We start from the raw sequence: 16,009 nt of genomic DNA, 5'->3' as shown, positions 1-16,009 counted from the left end.
GGCAAAATGATTTTTTTTTTTAATTCCAAACACTGACAGCGATTCCTTAGAGAAGAAAAAAGCAGGCCTTAGACACAGCAGAAAGACAATCCAGAAAGAGCAGACTGATTTCATCAAGGTACCTATGAAATCGAGTTAGAATAGGAAAGCGGACACCATCAGGCCCGTTTTCACATGTATCCTGGCCCAGTGGACAGAGCAAGACATGGAGTCCTAGTCCCAGCTCTGCCCGGAAGCCAGGTGGTCTTAGGCAAATCATGTATGTACACTCCCTGAGCTTCCGTTTCCATGTATTTTTCAGCAGAAATGGGGACGTACTATGTATGGGCTACACCTTTTCACAGAACTTGGAGATGAAGTGAAATAATGTATGTCCAAGAGGATGAAGTCAATCTACTAGCATATAATTGGATATAGCCCTGAGTATTGGGCAGAATTTCTAGACAATTTAGGTTAAAATGCTTCTATGGCCACCCTGAAAATTTTTACCTTTTACTTCTCTGTCTTCATTTCTATTTTATAATCCATCACCACCAGTCCAAAAAGGTGGGCTGGCCTTGGCCAGTGGGCTTAGAGGATAAAGCATCAGCCTGGCATGCGAGGTCCCAGGGATTCCCCAGTTAGGTCACACAAAAGAAGTGACCATCTGTTCTCTCCTCCTCCCTATCCTCCTCCTCTCTCTCTTCCCCTCTCACAGCCAGTGGTTTGATTGGTTCAAGGGTCAGCCTAAGGCGCTGAGGATAGCTCAGTTGATTCGAGCATCGGCCCTAGACAGGGGTTGCCTGGTAGATCCTGGTCAGGGCACATGCTGGAGTCTATCTCCTCTCCTCTCACTTAAACAAACAAACAAACAAACAAACAAAAAAGCTGGGCTAGTAGCCTGTGGAGCACTAAATGTCACATTCTCCTTATGCTGTATTCTCAAGCCTGTCCATCACAGTTGCCTAAGCATTCAGTTCCAACACCCCATATCTGTGTGCCCCACAGAAGTAAAAAATTCACATTCATAAAGTAAACAGGATTTTCATGAAAAAGATACAAAATATTTAAGTGTCAAGCATCCTTCATGTAAGTGGCTGTAATAGTAATTAGGAAAAAATAAAAAAACACTCCAAAATCACCATAGAACCCATGTTTAATAATTAATTCACATGCAACTGTTAAGACCATGTATCCTCCAAAATGAGAAAAACCTAATTCCCCTAGTAGCCCACTGGAGCTTACTGCACTGGATAGGATACAGAATTCTGATCATGTAATATACAGTTATGAGTTATACAGGCTCAGGGTTATGACAAGCTAACGCAGGGGTGTGGAGAAAGGGCCCATCAATCTTCCCTTATCCACAAGTCTCTGCTCCTTCCTGATACCAGCAGAGACAATGCTCCACTCTTAGGAAACTAAACCAGATTCAAATATTCACTTGGGGCAGAATGGGAAAGAGCTGTGGGTGAAGAGATTCAAGAGGCCATGACCAATGCAGAGTTAAACTGAATACACTCGACCCCCCACCCAGACCGGGGTTCAATAGAACACAACACATTTACCAACAAAAGGTTGCTTTGAGGAAACACAGACAAGTCCAGTAATCTGTCTTTCCAGGTGATCCTCACTTGCCTGTCCATTCTCAAGTACATCCACACAAAGACTCCCTACTAATGGCTGTTAATTATCAAGAACTGTAACAGTTCCAGCTACAAATGACAACTACCCAATTTGCGGAATCCTCATAAACTTGCCTCTCCGTGTATCCTAGTTACTGCCATTGTAGTTCTCTGAAAGCTAAGTTGCGTATCTAAAATACAGGCTCTTGATTTTCATAGCACAAAGGAAAAACGAAAAAGACATCATCTGACAGCTCTTCATTGGGAGTGACTAGCAATAACAGGCTCCTGTTTACTGAATTGGATAATGTAATATACAGTAGAGAGTATTAGTTTGCAAAAGATTTTGTATCTATGTCCTGCACAAAATTCTAGATTTCAAAGCATGAACACAGAAGTGAAGAACCCTGACATCTACAAATAAATCGGGCACAGACTTTAGCTCCTATTAAAGAGGGTATTTTAACTTAAGCAGTCACAGTCACTCCATGTTTTATTTTAAATGTCTACAAACTATCATTTCCAATCAATTTTTTGCTTCTCACTATTTGATAATATGTAATTTCAGGTAACTTTCTTAATCTCAAGCATAATAAAAGTATTTCTTAGATGCCAAGATTATGAAGGACCAATAAGTTCTATTAATATAACATAAATAACAAACAAATGTTAAATAGTCTTGTATTTTAGTTTGGGATAACTCATGTTACCTACCATAACCAAGGACTTTAACCACAACAGAATCCAAACTTGCTAAGAGTTAAATCTATTAGCCCAATATGAAGTTTAGTCCAAATGTCTAGTTTCCTATTTGCAAAATAGTTTTGTCTGTCTCAATTTATACAGGATTAAAAAAAAAATACCACTACCACCTGACTCACTCCCCCCCCCCCCAAATGGGGGAACCGAGGTTTTCTTTTGAGAAAAGGGAAGGAAGACAATTATAATTCTTTCTAAGTGAAAACATACGGAAGGGCAAAACTATAAAATCAGCAAACAGGTCAGTAAGTTCCAGGGCTTGAGGATGGGTGGAGAGGGTTGGTTGGTTATAAAGGCTCAAAGGCAACTTTGGTTTGGCCAGGGGTAGCAAGGATGATGGAATTGTTCTATGTCTTGATTATAGACATAATTATATGACAGCATGCAACTGTCAGAATTCAGAGTGGTATAGCTAAAGAGGCTAGATTTCACTCTATGTAAATTATATTGTAAAAAGTCTGCCTTTTAAAAAATGTTATTATGTCTAAAACAATGTGCTAAGCACTGAATTATGAAGTCTAACATTGAAGTCCATATACATTCCTCAAGGGTTTTAGATGTAATTATCAAAAAGTTACCGGTAAAGCATTCAGGTTCAATCTCCAGCACTCTACATAATTATTTTATTATATATTTATAGATATATAAAATTACTTAGAACATGAATTAAAATTACAATATGCATTTTGAGTTATTACCTGTTGGATACACATTTATAGAAAATTGCGGTCTTATTCTTAAAAATAGACATAGCAATAGCTATTAAATGCCAATTATATTTTAAGGGTTGAATTTACTACTAAATTTTACCTTTTCTATATTGTAAATAAATTTTGAGAAATGTAAAAGGTGATTAGATTCACTGAAGTCCCTTAAAACCACTATGAAATGTGTACTAAATATGTTTTAAAATTTATTTCAGAGACTTACATATATCTTAAGTGTTACAGGAAAACTGGATGCTTTTAAAATAAGAATTTTCAATAATTTAACTGAAAAAATGCTTTAACATAAAATGAAACCCTAAGGTTTGTGCTTTAGCACGTACTGATGAACAGACCCTTACAGTTTCCCTCCTCTAGAATGTATGCAGAAACAAACTGATTTTCTGCTGGGGGAAAAACAGGAGTCAAAGAATGTGTGTAATGTTCTTATCATAGTCACAGTACACTGACTTTTTAAAATGCTCAGAGCACAAACCTCTCCTTTCACATGTTCACTTTTTAAACAACAACCATCCTTTCCACATACCCAAAGGAAAATAGCCAATATGAGCTTCGAAACTTATATCAGAATTGGAAATTCCTAATGGAATGCTCATGTAAATACCAGAAATCTAACATAATCCTTCTCCAAAGGGTTGTGTGCCACAGAGTTACTGTTTAAAAAGCTGGTAAAATTGAGTGAAACTTATTTTCCTAAGTAGAAACCCACTCAAATCCCAAGTTTTGTTTTTCAAAATATAGTCTGACTTCATTTTATACTTGCAATATTAGTTAGGCACGAATAGTAACACAAAGGGTTAAGAAACAACATTTGCAAATAAAACAGCCCGGAATTTAATCTCATTCAGTCAGCGCAAGAGAAGTCAATCTACTACTTTCTCATAAGACAAAAGAAATGCCAGTTAATACATTTTACAACACTGGGTCACCTGCCTGATACATGCACATCTTCCCAGGCCCACAAAACTCCAGCATGAAGAGCCTTGTTCAACTTTCCTATTGTCAACATTTCACCACTGTCAGGAAAGCCATTGAGAAAATCCAGACGGGTGTTTTCAATAGACGTGTATTATTAGCACAATCAACCTGGAGTTTACAGGCATAAGCTAATTAAATAAGTTAACTTGCTTGGGTCTTGGATGAAAATATTTAGAGTATGAAATTTGTTCCCAGTTTTCAAGACAGTTGGATTGGGGGTGGGTGTGTGTGGGGGGGGTCTCCTATTCTCAATAGAAGACACGGCAGGACTTCAAACAGAAAATTAGACAATTAAATCACATCTTCAGTGAAGGGGCACTTACCTTACTAGCCTAGCAATCTCTAACACGCGGACACGTGCTTTTCCCGGAGTAGTTCTATTCCCCGCACCTGGCAGGAGGCCACCAGCTACGAAGAGTGAGCGCACCTCGCGCAGCCCAGACCCCCAACGCCAGCCTTTACCCGCAACGCGGGATGCGGGTCACAACCCAAGACGGTCCCTCTATCCGCCGCCTCCTCTCTCTGCCCAGCAAGTTTCCACAGGCAGTTCTCCCAGCCTCCGTGCTTCCTCGCAGCGTCCTCGCAGCAGCAGCTGGAGAGTGGGTGTCAACAGGTCCAGCAGCCGGAGACACAGCAAAGATCACAAATGACATAACGAAGAGACTCTTCTTCCTTTTAAAGACCGGGGAGGGGGTGGTGGTGGAGGAGGAATCCATGAGCCCACGTGACCACCAAGCGGGCGGCCGAGATCTCCGGAGAATCCGGACTCCTAACCTCGCAATCCGCACTCACCTGGGTGAGGGGGTTGTCCGAGCGTTTCCCACTCACCTGCAGGGGGTAGCAATGTACAGATGACGCCCCTCGCCCTGTCTCGGATTTAGGAGGGCTGAGGTGGATGGACCCTGAGAATGTGCATTTCTAACCAGGTCCAGGGTGATGCTGAAACTGCTGCTGCCAGTCTGGGAACCACGCTTTGAGGGTCACGTCCCTAGACCCTGACACATGTGAGACTGAGAGGGGTTGGATGCTTCGATGTCATTCAATACAGAAGTCTAAGAATCTAGTGATTAAGCTAGAGACACCGGGTTTGCCCAGTCCCCAGCAGCAAAGCAGCCGCGTGCCCTTGGAGAGGCAAAGCCGCACCGCAACTGTCGGGAAGTGGAGCGTATGGGTTCTCAGCTCTCAGTGGCTGGCTGGGAGGGCCTTCCACCTTAGAACAAAGATCCGGGAGCCTCCTCAAACCCACCTACTGCAAGGAAGCGCCCCGGGAAATACGTGTGCCTCTGAGGAGGCTCCCGCCTTCCCGGGCTGCACTTTCATCAAGCTCACTTCGCAAGCAAGCGTCCCCTGGTGGCAGCTCCAGCTCCCCCAACTCTGCGGGGTTCCCAAACTCTCCTCACGCACATGGCAATAGTCCACAGTGCAGACAAGGACTATGCGATAGTTATTGAGAAGTAACTGGCTTCAGGGCAGTGGTTGATGGAAAAAAGTCCAAAGGAAAGCACCAGGTGTCCCATGAGCCATCTCTAGTTTGCTCTCCGTCTCTACCCATGAGATCCACAGGTGGCAGACAGGCTCCAAATATGGAGAGCCATCTACTTTATAAACAAGGTTATAAAAAATCTCTACTCCCCCCTCCCCCCTCTGATTTTCATTAAAGCCAGGATTCCTGGACTCCAGGACTCTCAAATTGTAAGGCAAAGTTTCCTGATACTTGAGTCAGAGAACTTAGTTTGGACAGGAAGAAGAGTGTCAGCTAACCAGGTCCACCTCTGTGAAGAATGTAGGGGACACAATACTTCTCTTTGCAAGTCTCAGCTTCTCTGTTCCTTTTTCTGGGTGTCTCTCCACGTACCCAGAACCCATATGCTCCTTCCTTCTTTCTGCCTTAAGGAGAAAAATCTTAAATAATGGTTAAAAAGATTAGTTTCATTTGGTAGTACTTGCTTGTTAATCAGATACATCTGGAGTGAAAATTAGTATGAAGGAATTTCAGCCATGAGCCAACGAGCAGACAAGGTGACGTGAGAGAAGAAACCTGACATCTATCAAGTATCTGTATCAGGCCAGAGAGTGTGCTAAGTGCACAGCAGCTCATTCAGTCCTCATACCAGCTCTGTGAACTAGGTAATATTGACCCCACTTTTCAGACCCGAAACGGAGGCTCACAGAGCTTATGTCAGCCACACTTAGTAAGAAAGGAACCCAGTTATAACAATGCTTTCGAAGATAGGTACCACTTATTGGGTAGTTAGCCATGCTCCACTTTCTACATATCTCATTTTATGCAGAACAAACCTATGAGGTAGATTATATTAATTATCCCTGTTTTACAGTTGAGAAAATGACCAGTCAGTGGCTTAAAAAGGACTTGAACCTAGGCCAGAGCCCAAGACTGTTTTCTCCCATACCATGCTGCAATCAATTGGAAATGAAGTTGGCTTGAATGTCAGGACACTATATTTCCTGCAGACAAGCTCTGCCTCCAAGCCCCCTACCCCCTGTGAGAAAAGCTTCTTACCAACCCCAGAACTAGAGCTCCATGTTTGCTCTGATGCTTCCTTTAGAAGGTGTTCCACTCATAGGTACAGCATGTTCTTTTTTTAAAGACCCTCAAACACCCACACAAGCTGTTTGTTATACAAGAAAACCTCATTGCAGGAAACATTAAGCAAAGGGAATGAATGGTGAGTACATTTCCTTCTGACTCACCTTGTGGATTGAGAAAAATAAAGGTACCTTAGGGATAGAATCTTTGACTGATTTTAATGTGGTGAACCACGATCAAAACTGAGAAGAAATTCTTTTTTTTTTTTTTTTTTTTTTTGTATTTTTCTGAAGCTGGAAACGGGGAGAGACAGTCAGACTCCCGCATGCGCCCGACCGGGATCCACCCGGCACGCCCACCAGGGGCGATGCTCTGCCCACCAGGGGGCAATGCTCTGCCTCTCCAGGGGGTTGCTCTGCCACGACCAGAGCCACTCTAGCACCTGGGGCAGAGGCCAAGGAGCCATCCCCAGCGCCCGGGCCATCTTTGCTCCAATGGAGCCTTGGCTGCGGGAGGGGAAGAGAGAGACAGAGAAGAAGGAGGGGGTGGGGGTGGAGAAGCAAATGGGCGCTTCTCCTATGTGCCCTGGCCGGGAATCGAACCCGGGTCCCCCACACACCAGGCCGACGCTCTACCACTGAGCCAACCGGCCAAGGCCAAGAAGAAATTCTTGACACAGTTAATCCCAATGGCTAGACCAAAAAGCACCCTGGAATCTAGCACTGGGGATGTGTCTCTGCTCAGCAGGGTCCCCCTATTTTTCCTTCACCCGTGACCCGCCTAAGGAAGCACGCACATGGTATGACATCAAAAGGCATGCCTTTCCTCGAAGTACCCAACAACAAGGACTGAAGTCCTCACTATTCAGTCACCCTTTGGAGTTAAATTGCTGAATTGTGAAAATTCAGTCATGTTCTATATAATGGATAATATTAATTTACTAGCATTTATGATTACACTAATGAGAGCTCGTAAGATGAGCTAAATGCCACCCGGGAGAGCAAAGGGGGGCAGGATAAGGCAGGTGTGTGCTGCTGTAGGAGGAAGGAAAGCCTCTCTTCTCAGGGTCTGCCTCCCTCACCCTCTCATCTCACCCCTCCTCTGTCTAGTGAAGCCTTACCCATCCCCAAGCTGAGAGCCTGAGTCAAGTGAAGACATGGCAGCCCAGGGGAAGGGGCACACTGCCTCTGCCACACCGCTCATCCTGCCTGTCAGCTCTGGCTGCACGGTGACTGCACAATGCACGTCTTGTGGGCCTAGTGTTCCCCACAGCAGCAGAGTGCTCAGAGCAGCACCTAGTTCAACTCAAGCATTCAACAAGTACCTGCTGACGGCTTCAGCTTGGAAAAATCAAAGGGAAAGGGGAAGTATTTCCAGTAGCAAAGAAGCTACTAAGAGGCAAAACAAAACCCTGCAGAAGGCAAGAAAGCAAAAGCTGATGTGTAGTGCTTTAGGATGGCTTCGGGCTGACACTCTTTCTTCTGAGCCTGAGGACAAGTGGGCGGTGCTAGGTCCTGGGGTGCTCTTACCTGTTCCAGAGTGTAATAGCATCAGGCTTGTTCTTCAGATTCTGTGGCTACATGTTGGTCTGTTTTAAGCAAATCTGAGAGATGAAACCCTAAACTTAGGGAATAAAAGGGAGGGAAAGACTCACTGAGCCTGCAATGACACCGTTACTTGGTGGTGATAAATGAGAATGGTGAGATTACTAATGTGATATGTATGCCAGAGTATATCTCTGCTCATAAGTCAGGGTAAAATAGAATTTGATATTTGAAAGTTGAATTTGGGTAGAGCTCTTCAAGATCGTGTCTATTGTGGAAATAAAAATGAGCTTAATATTTGTGCATTTTTACAGCCCAGGCACCACATAGGTGGGCATGCACAGCTTGGTTCATTTTTATTTCATTTAATCCTCATAACGTCTCTCTATGGCTATCCCTGCTTTATAGATGGGGAAACTGAGGCTCAAGGATGACATTTTTTTGGTAAGGCCACCATGTTCATGTGGCAGAGTAGAAATTCCAGGAAAGTTCTTGCTTTTTCCACTAGTACCTTGTTTCTTATTTGTGTAAACTGAGCATGTTTGTCCTGAAGAACTTGGATATTGCTGAATGAAATTTTGCAAAGTTCTTGTCAAGCCATGACTACCTGTGTGCATATTTACATAACTTTATTCTTTACTGACATCTATATGACTGGAGCCCTTAGTTAGGTGACCAAGGACAAAGCAGCAAGGTAGACCTGACCTGATACCTGGGTGCACAGACCACAGGACAAGGTTATTCTGACCTGCAGCTGAAATGAACCACCTGGCATCCAGAATGTGCAGCTAACTCCTTATAAGTCACCCTCATTTGTCTCAGTCCTTCATCTTTGTCATTTGTAAACATACTGGTAAACTTTTTATCCTGCCAATGCTCTTTGAAGGTACTGAAATGCCATACAAATCTCCTATGCACCTTGAGTTTCTAATTTTCTATCCATTTGAAATCAAACAACACGAAGAATATATGTTCCTGTTCTCAGTTGGCTTTACCCAGCTCTGACTGAAACAATTATCTCTTGAGCTAGAAAAGAAACTAGTCCCTGGAGGTCACTGGCATGAATGTGAACACCCAGTTGAGAATGAAAATGTTAAAGAACTGCTGGGGCCCTGGCCGGTTGGCTCAGTGGTAGAGCATCTGCCTGGAGTGCAGGAGTCCCGGGTTCGATTCCCGGCCAGGGCACACAGGAGAAGCGCCCATCTGCTTCTCCACCCCTCCCCCTCTCCTTCCTCTCTGTCTCTCTCTTCCCCTCCCACAGCCAAGGCTCCATTGGAGCAAAGTTGGCCCGGGCTCTGAGGATGGCTCCATGGCCTCTGCCTCAGGCATTAGGGTGGCTCTGGTTGCAACGGAACAACACCCCAGATGGGCAGAGCATCGCCCCCTGGTGGGCATGCCAGGTGGATCCCGGTTGGGCGCATGCGGGAGTCTGTCTGACTGCCTCCCCGTTTCCAACTTCAGAAAATACAAAAAAAAAAAAAAAAAAAGAACTGCTGGAAGTGGTGGCAAATTGTAATATTCAACACCAATGACTCCAACACAATTCTGGAAATGCCACACCCTTACCTCTTCTGGCTCAGAATAAAATAATATTAATAACAGGTCAGACAGTGTAATATTCCCAGAAATGAGGTAGAAAAAGAATTAGTGGATAGACAGACATGGCTTAAAAGGCCACAGATTTTAATAATATTGTCTGATTCCATAGAGTTTAGAACTCAGAACAACTGACCAAAATTTTTTCTACTTCTTGTAAATGTATTTAATCTTCTCAGGTTCTTTGTTCATTATATGGATAGTTACTAGAAATGCCTCATATTGTTCTTTGGACCCACATAACATGCTAGTAATGCACATTGCATTAAGGTTCTTATAAAAATACAGACCCTATCTTTTGTGCACAGAGGGAAGGTGCTTCTTTCAAATATGTTATTACTCGATCTGATGAGCCTACCGAGAAAAAGGAATGGTATTCTCCATTGGTCATCCGCTCCCTTGTTGGGAATTACAGCCAGAAAATGAACTTCTTCACGTAGTTCAGACAGCTTCTGAGGGAGTGCCAATGTTGTCCGACATACTAGAATTCCTTCATCCCCCCCCTTCTCTTCTTTTTACATCTCTACATATTTTTTTTCTATCTGTCCAGGTAGTTTTGCTCACTAATCTCTCCATAGTTCCTTACTGAGAGAACTGCCACCCTAAAATAACATTGGCTTTTATAGTTAGCAAAGCACTTACTTGGCCATATCGTGATTAATTTTCACACTAACTTTGTGACAATTTTATCTTCACTTACAGTTAAGGAATCTTAAGTGAGTTCTTCAGATGCACACTTGTAGGAACCTAGGTCAGATCATCTGACTCATTATGTAGATCCAGCCTGCCTCCCCGAGGGAGAACCGTTCCCTATGTTCCTAGGTAGCACTGGGGTCTCTAAATAGCTGTCATATTGCCACTGCCAGTATCTGTAGATTTTGTGTCAGCCTGACCCTACCCCTCCCTCTGCCCCTCTCACCCTGTCTTGGTCTAAAATACCATTCAAGGGAGAACATTATTGACTGCTTCTTTAGTTATTTTCACCTTAAAATTATTCTAACACTTGACATTACATTTGTTCTTTCATAAAACACTCTTCTTTGAGAACGGTTCTTGCCCTCATGCATTTATCTCTACGTGAGAATGCCCCCATAACGCTGAAAAACAATCATGCTTTAAGTCCCTACCTGACACAAGGGAATATGAAGGTGTTCGCTCTCAAGATGATGACTAAGTGGCGGAGGAGGAGATGACCACCATCCATTCAGCAATTGCTTATAAATCCTTCCTCTGTACTGTTTCATTTAATGCTGAAAACAATCTCACAAGGTAGGTACTATTTATGTTCCTATTTAACAAATGAGAAGACTAAGACTCAGAAAGGTTAAGTAACCTGCCCAACATCACACAATTAGTAAATAGCAAAAGGTTCAAACCAGGTGTTTCACCCTAAGGCCCGCTCTCTTTGAACAGCTCACCTCTCTTAGGCTTTATACTCTCCTTGAAAAGAAGAGAAATGCCTAAGAAATGATCTACAATACAACCCCTGTTATAAATGTCAAGTGACAAATGAATGGTGGAGATGGGGAGGTTTGTGGACATTCAGAGGAAGAGAAGTCGCTTCCCTACCGATTTGGGTCCTCTTAGAGAAAGATTTACATTAATTCCCAGAGCTCCTTACTTGAGATGATGACTGCATTTCAGATAGAAGGGCGCTGACCTCCGCTGGGGTCTCCTCTAAACTGTGCAGGTGCCCAGGCCCAGACTTGCACCCTTCCCTCGGAACGCCTCCTTCTTCCACTCTGCCTCTGGAAGCTGCATTTGGGGTGCAGGACTTCTGCAGAAAGAACTGAGCATGGGGAAGCACCGGAGTAGGGAGGCCAGAAGAGCCTGCAGCAGAATGGAGCCCAGACTTGGAGTCCGTGGGGCCTGCGTTGGGTTTTCAGCCCATCCACTTACCAGCTCTATTCCCTTAAACACTTTCCTGGCCTCTCTGATCTACCTCTGTAGAATGGGAAGGATATAAAAATCTAATTTATACAATGATTGTGAGAATGAAAAGGGAGTTGTAACGTGCCTGACACCTGGTAAAATCTCAATAAATGGTAGCTTTAAAACAACCCAGAAGTCCTTGGAACAAAAGGCTTCGCAGATGTAGGGAGGACTTGGCCTAGGAGGGGGCAAGGAAAAGGTTTCCTATGTAAAATGTTTGGGGTTTTCTCTGAGAGTGGAGGAGGTAGTATGGAAATTAGATGCCCTGCCTGGAGTCAGTCCCAGAACTCTGCATACCTCTCTTCCGGGAGGCCCCGTGGGGAAGTGAGAGAAAACCCCACAGACACATGGTCCCATTGTAGGACTAATTTAGAGCAGTGTTTCCCCACATTCCTTAATCATAAGAATCACCTGGGTCACTTCTAAATACAGATTCCCAGGCCCTTCTCCCCAAGAAGCTCTGAGCCAGGAGCTCTGAAGCAGGCCCTAAAAATGTGCTTTATCCACAAGATACTAGGTGATTTTACCATAAGGGATGTTTGGGAAATATTGCTTTAAAGTGTTCAAAATGCTTATGTGTCCACTATGTAATAGAATCTACATAATGGGTAATTTATCATTCCATTTTATAGGGAAGGTAACTAAGGCCCAATAAGGCTCAGCAGAGTGCAGGAGCCAGCTTGCACTGCCTCGGGAGAGCCCCTTGTTAAGTATTCAAGGAATCTGCAATTCAGTTAAACCAATCACAGCTTAAAATTGGTCACAGTGAGTAGTTACACTACAGATTTTCCTTGGCTAGAGAGGAGCTCAGGGGTGCTCAAGTGTGTTTCCTTCAGAACAGCACAGGACATAGATTGACATGAACACTTCTTGCCTGTTCTCCGGTTTTTGGTCCATGGCTCACTTTGACTATTGTCTTTTTTCTAGGGAGTCCAGAAACACTACATATAAACCAGGCCTTTTTCTTTTTTATTATTATTATTATTATTTTTATTTTTCTGAAGCTGGAAACGGAGAGAGACAGTCAGACAGACTCCCGCATGCGCCCGACCGGGATCCACCCGGCACGCCCACCAGGGGCCCACGCTCTGCCCACCAGGGGGCAATGCTCTGCCCCTCCGGGGCGTCGCTCTGCCACGACCAGAGCCACTCTAGCGCCTGGGGCAGAGGCCAAGGAGCCATCCCCAGCGCCCGGGCCATCTTTGCTCCAATGGAGCCTTGGCTGCGGGAGGGGGAGAGAGAGACAGAGAGGAAGGGGGGGGGGGGTGGAGAAGCAAATGGGCGCTTCTCCTATGTGCCCTGGCCGGGAATCGAACCCGGGTCCCCCGCACACCAGGCCGACGCTCTACCGCTGAGCCAACCGGCCAGGGCCAGGCCTTTTTCTTTTTTAAAGAACTAGGTTATCATCATACCAGCGAGCGAAGGTAATTAATTAGTCTTGCTTGTTAGTAACTGAGCAGAGTTCATCTATGTCCTCACTCCTAGTCCAGGCACTTTCTCCTCCTGCAATGATCTTTATCATCCCTAAAACCTCCAGTCCAGGACTTATTAAGGGCTCAAATTCTATAAAAGACCACCTGCTATCAAGTTGTTTCAAATTTCCTAGTTAGAGAATCTAAGTGTTGGCTTTACACACAGGTTCATGTCTCCCTCTAATGGATGGGAAAGAATAAGACAAATCACACTTCTATTTGTTGTTAAATCAGAATATTTTGTATGATTTATCTGTACGATATGTGATATGTGTAACGTGTTGAAACAATATATAGTAACTTTTTCAGTTAATTCCCAAAAGCAGCACAACAAAAGTGTGCTTTTGTTTTTATTCATTTACTAGTTCATTCATTCAGTACTTATCATTAACTATGTGCTAGATGTTAAGGTATAAAGATATGAATAACAGCATGCAATGGCAAAAAAGAACGAGAAAACTCACTTTATACTGAGATTAAAAAACTGCCAAGATATACCAAGGGAAAATTCACACTACAAAATGGTATAAACAATATGCTACCATTTGTTTATAAAGGGGTAGGAAATAATACACACACGAAACTATTAACATTAGTTGGTTCCCTCCTAGAAGGGAAACAGAGTATCTGGAAAATAGAGATAAGAGAGAATTTTCAATGTATTTCTTTTATATTTTTTAAAATTGTGAACATATTTCCTAATCAGAAAAATGAATCAATATTAGAAATTAATTTAAAGATAAAAGAGGCAAGTTCTGCCTTTTTTTTTTAATAGAGAGAGAAGGACAAACAGGAAGGGAGAGAGATGAGAAGCATCAAACTCACAGTTGCGGCACCTTAGTTATTCATTAATTGCTTTCTCATATGTGCCGTGACCGGGGCACAGCTAAGCCAGTGACCCCTTGCTCAAGCCCGCAACCTTGGGCTTCAGCCAGAGACCTTTGGGCTCAAACCAGTTAATCAGTTTGCCCAAAGTCAGATAGCTCAAAACTATCAGATGGACTTGAGCTCATCTGTGTGATTCTGAAGCCCATGCTTTTACATACGGCATACATGGCATTCCCGCTAAGCCATCCAACAGAAAGCATTGCTCCCTCTCACTGCCAAAACTTGCTTTCTAAAATATTCCCCTTTCTCCCAACCAGCCTTAGTTAAAATACCAAAAAAGGGCAAATGAGCTTTCTCCTTATTACCTCCTCTCCCAACTCTACCCCACTCCCCTCATCTCCTTCCCACCTCTCCTCATCTCCTGTCATCCTCTCTAACCTCCTCCCCACCCCACCCCCATTTCTATTCCAGCTCACTAGGCTTTGTGGTTTTCTTCCCTGTTGCGATGGAGACGGAGGTCTTCTCGGTTTCCTTCCCCAGATCAAGTCCAGCCTCAGGAAGTACCAAGACACTAAGATAGAGAAGGATTAAAATATTTTTAAGAAGTTTAAGTTTTAAGGTGGAATTTCAGGCATCCTCCAGCATCAGGAAGAAACCTGCATGATGATTTGTACGGGAACGTCTTCCTAGGCGCCTCTTCTGCCACAAGAGACAACTCACCCACATTGTCTCTATCGGAAAGGGAAAGTGTTTAAGCTGGTCTCCAAGAGATTCTCTTCCCCCTTGTCCAGTTTCTACAACAAAAACAAGAGTTTACTCTATCAGCTTGCTAATTGTTTCCTATTTGCCCTATAATTTCTCTAGTTTCTTTTTCTTTTGTGTTCTTAGGGATTGAGTATTTTTATGATTTTATGTTATAAATTTTATATTACATTTTGTCAGTTTGTGTTTTTAAAGGTTATCTTTTGAAGATATTTAAATGTAAAAATCTTATACATTTGCCCACATAGTCACCACTTCTGTAGATGTGGATTCCTCTGTGTAGGTACAAATGTCATTTTCATTTTCCTTCTGTCTGAAAAACTTAGCATTTCAAGGAAATGAGCTATCAAGCCACAAAAAGACATGAAGGATTCTTAAATGTATACTTCTAAGTAAAAGAAATCAGTTTGAAAAGTCTACATACTCTGTTACCAACTATACAACGTTCTGGAAAAGGTATTGTAAAACTGTGAAAACTATAAAAAGATCAGTGGTGGGCCCTGGCCGGTTGGCCCAGTGGTAGAGCGTCGGCCTGGCGTGCAGAAGTCCCGGGTTCGATTCCCGGCCAGGGCACACAGGAGAAGCGCCCATCTGCTTCTCCACCCCTCCCCCTCTCCTTCCTCTCTGTCTCTCTCTTCCCCTCCCGCAGCCAAGGCTCCATTGGAGCAAAGATGGCCCGGGCGCTGGGGATGGCTCCTTGGCCTCTGCCCCAGGCGCTAGAGTGGCTCTGGTTGCTACAGAGCGACGCCCTGGAGGGGCAGAGCATCGCCCCCTGGTGGGCAGAGCGTCGCCCCTGGTGGGCGTGCCGGGTGGATCCCGGTCGGGCACATGCGGGAGTCTGTCTGACTGTCTCTCCCCGTTTCCAGCTTCAGAAAAATACAAAAAAAAAAGATCAGTGGTGGCCAAGGATTCAGGCAAAGAAGGGGAAGGACAGAGCATTTCTAGGGCAGTGAAATCTATTCTGTGGCCTCAGCCAGTGGCTCAGTAGGTAGAGCTTTGGTCCAGCATATGGATGTCTTGGGCTCAATTCCCGATCAGGGCACACAGGAGAAGCGACCATCTGCTTCTCCCCCACTTCCCTTCCTGCAGCCAGTGGCTCACTTGGTTTGAGCATGGTCCCACATGCTGAGGACAGCTCCATCGGGAGTGCATTTGTAGCATCATCAGGTGCTAAAACTAACTCTGTACTTGAACATCGGCCCTAGATGGGATTGCGGGGTGGATCCTGGTTGGGGTGCATGTGGGAGTCTGCCTCACTCTC

At 44.1% G+C, this 16,009-nt stretch overlaps 1 protein-coding gene and 1 non-coding gene across 2 annotated transcripts in view; one reads left to right on the top strand and one right to left on the bottom strand.

Annotated features, from left to right (window-relative positions):
• ESR2 (estrogen receptor 2) overlaps positions 1-4,568 on the bottom strand; it is a 57,163-nt gene extending 52,595 nt beyond the window's left edge. The window contains exon 1 of the mRNA XM_066341849.1: positions 4,390-4,568. The gene's annotated coding sequence lies outside the window, so the exon portion shown is untranslated. The remainder of the gene's footprint in view (positions 1-4,389) is intronic.
• Positions 4,569-9,267: 4,699 nt separating this feature from the next.
• TRNAS-GGA (transfer RNA serine (anticodon GGA)) lies at positions 9,268-9,343 on the top strand. The gene has a single exon. It is a non-coding gene; the product is annotated as a tRNA-Ser (tRNA).
• Positions 9,344-16,009: the final 6,666 nt, after the last annotated feature.

Source organism: Saccopteryx leptura, chromosome 6, assembly GCF_036850995.1.
Source record: "Saccopteryx leptura isolate mSacLep1 chromosome 6, mSacLep1_pri_phased_curated, whole genome shotgun sequence".
Lineage (NCBI taxonomy): Eukaryota > Metazoa > Chordata > Mammalia > Chiroptera > Emballonuridae > Saccopteryx > Saccopteryx leptura.
Note: the sequence above shows the minus strand (reverse complement) of the source record. Positions and strands in the feature narration are given on the sequence as shown.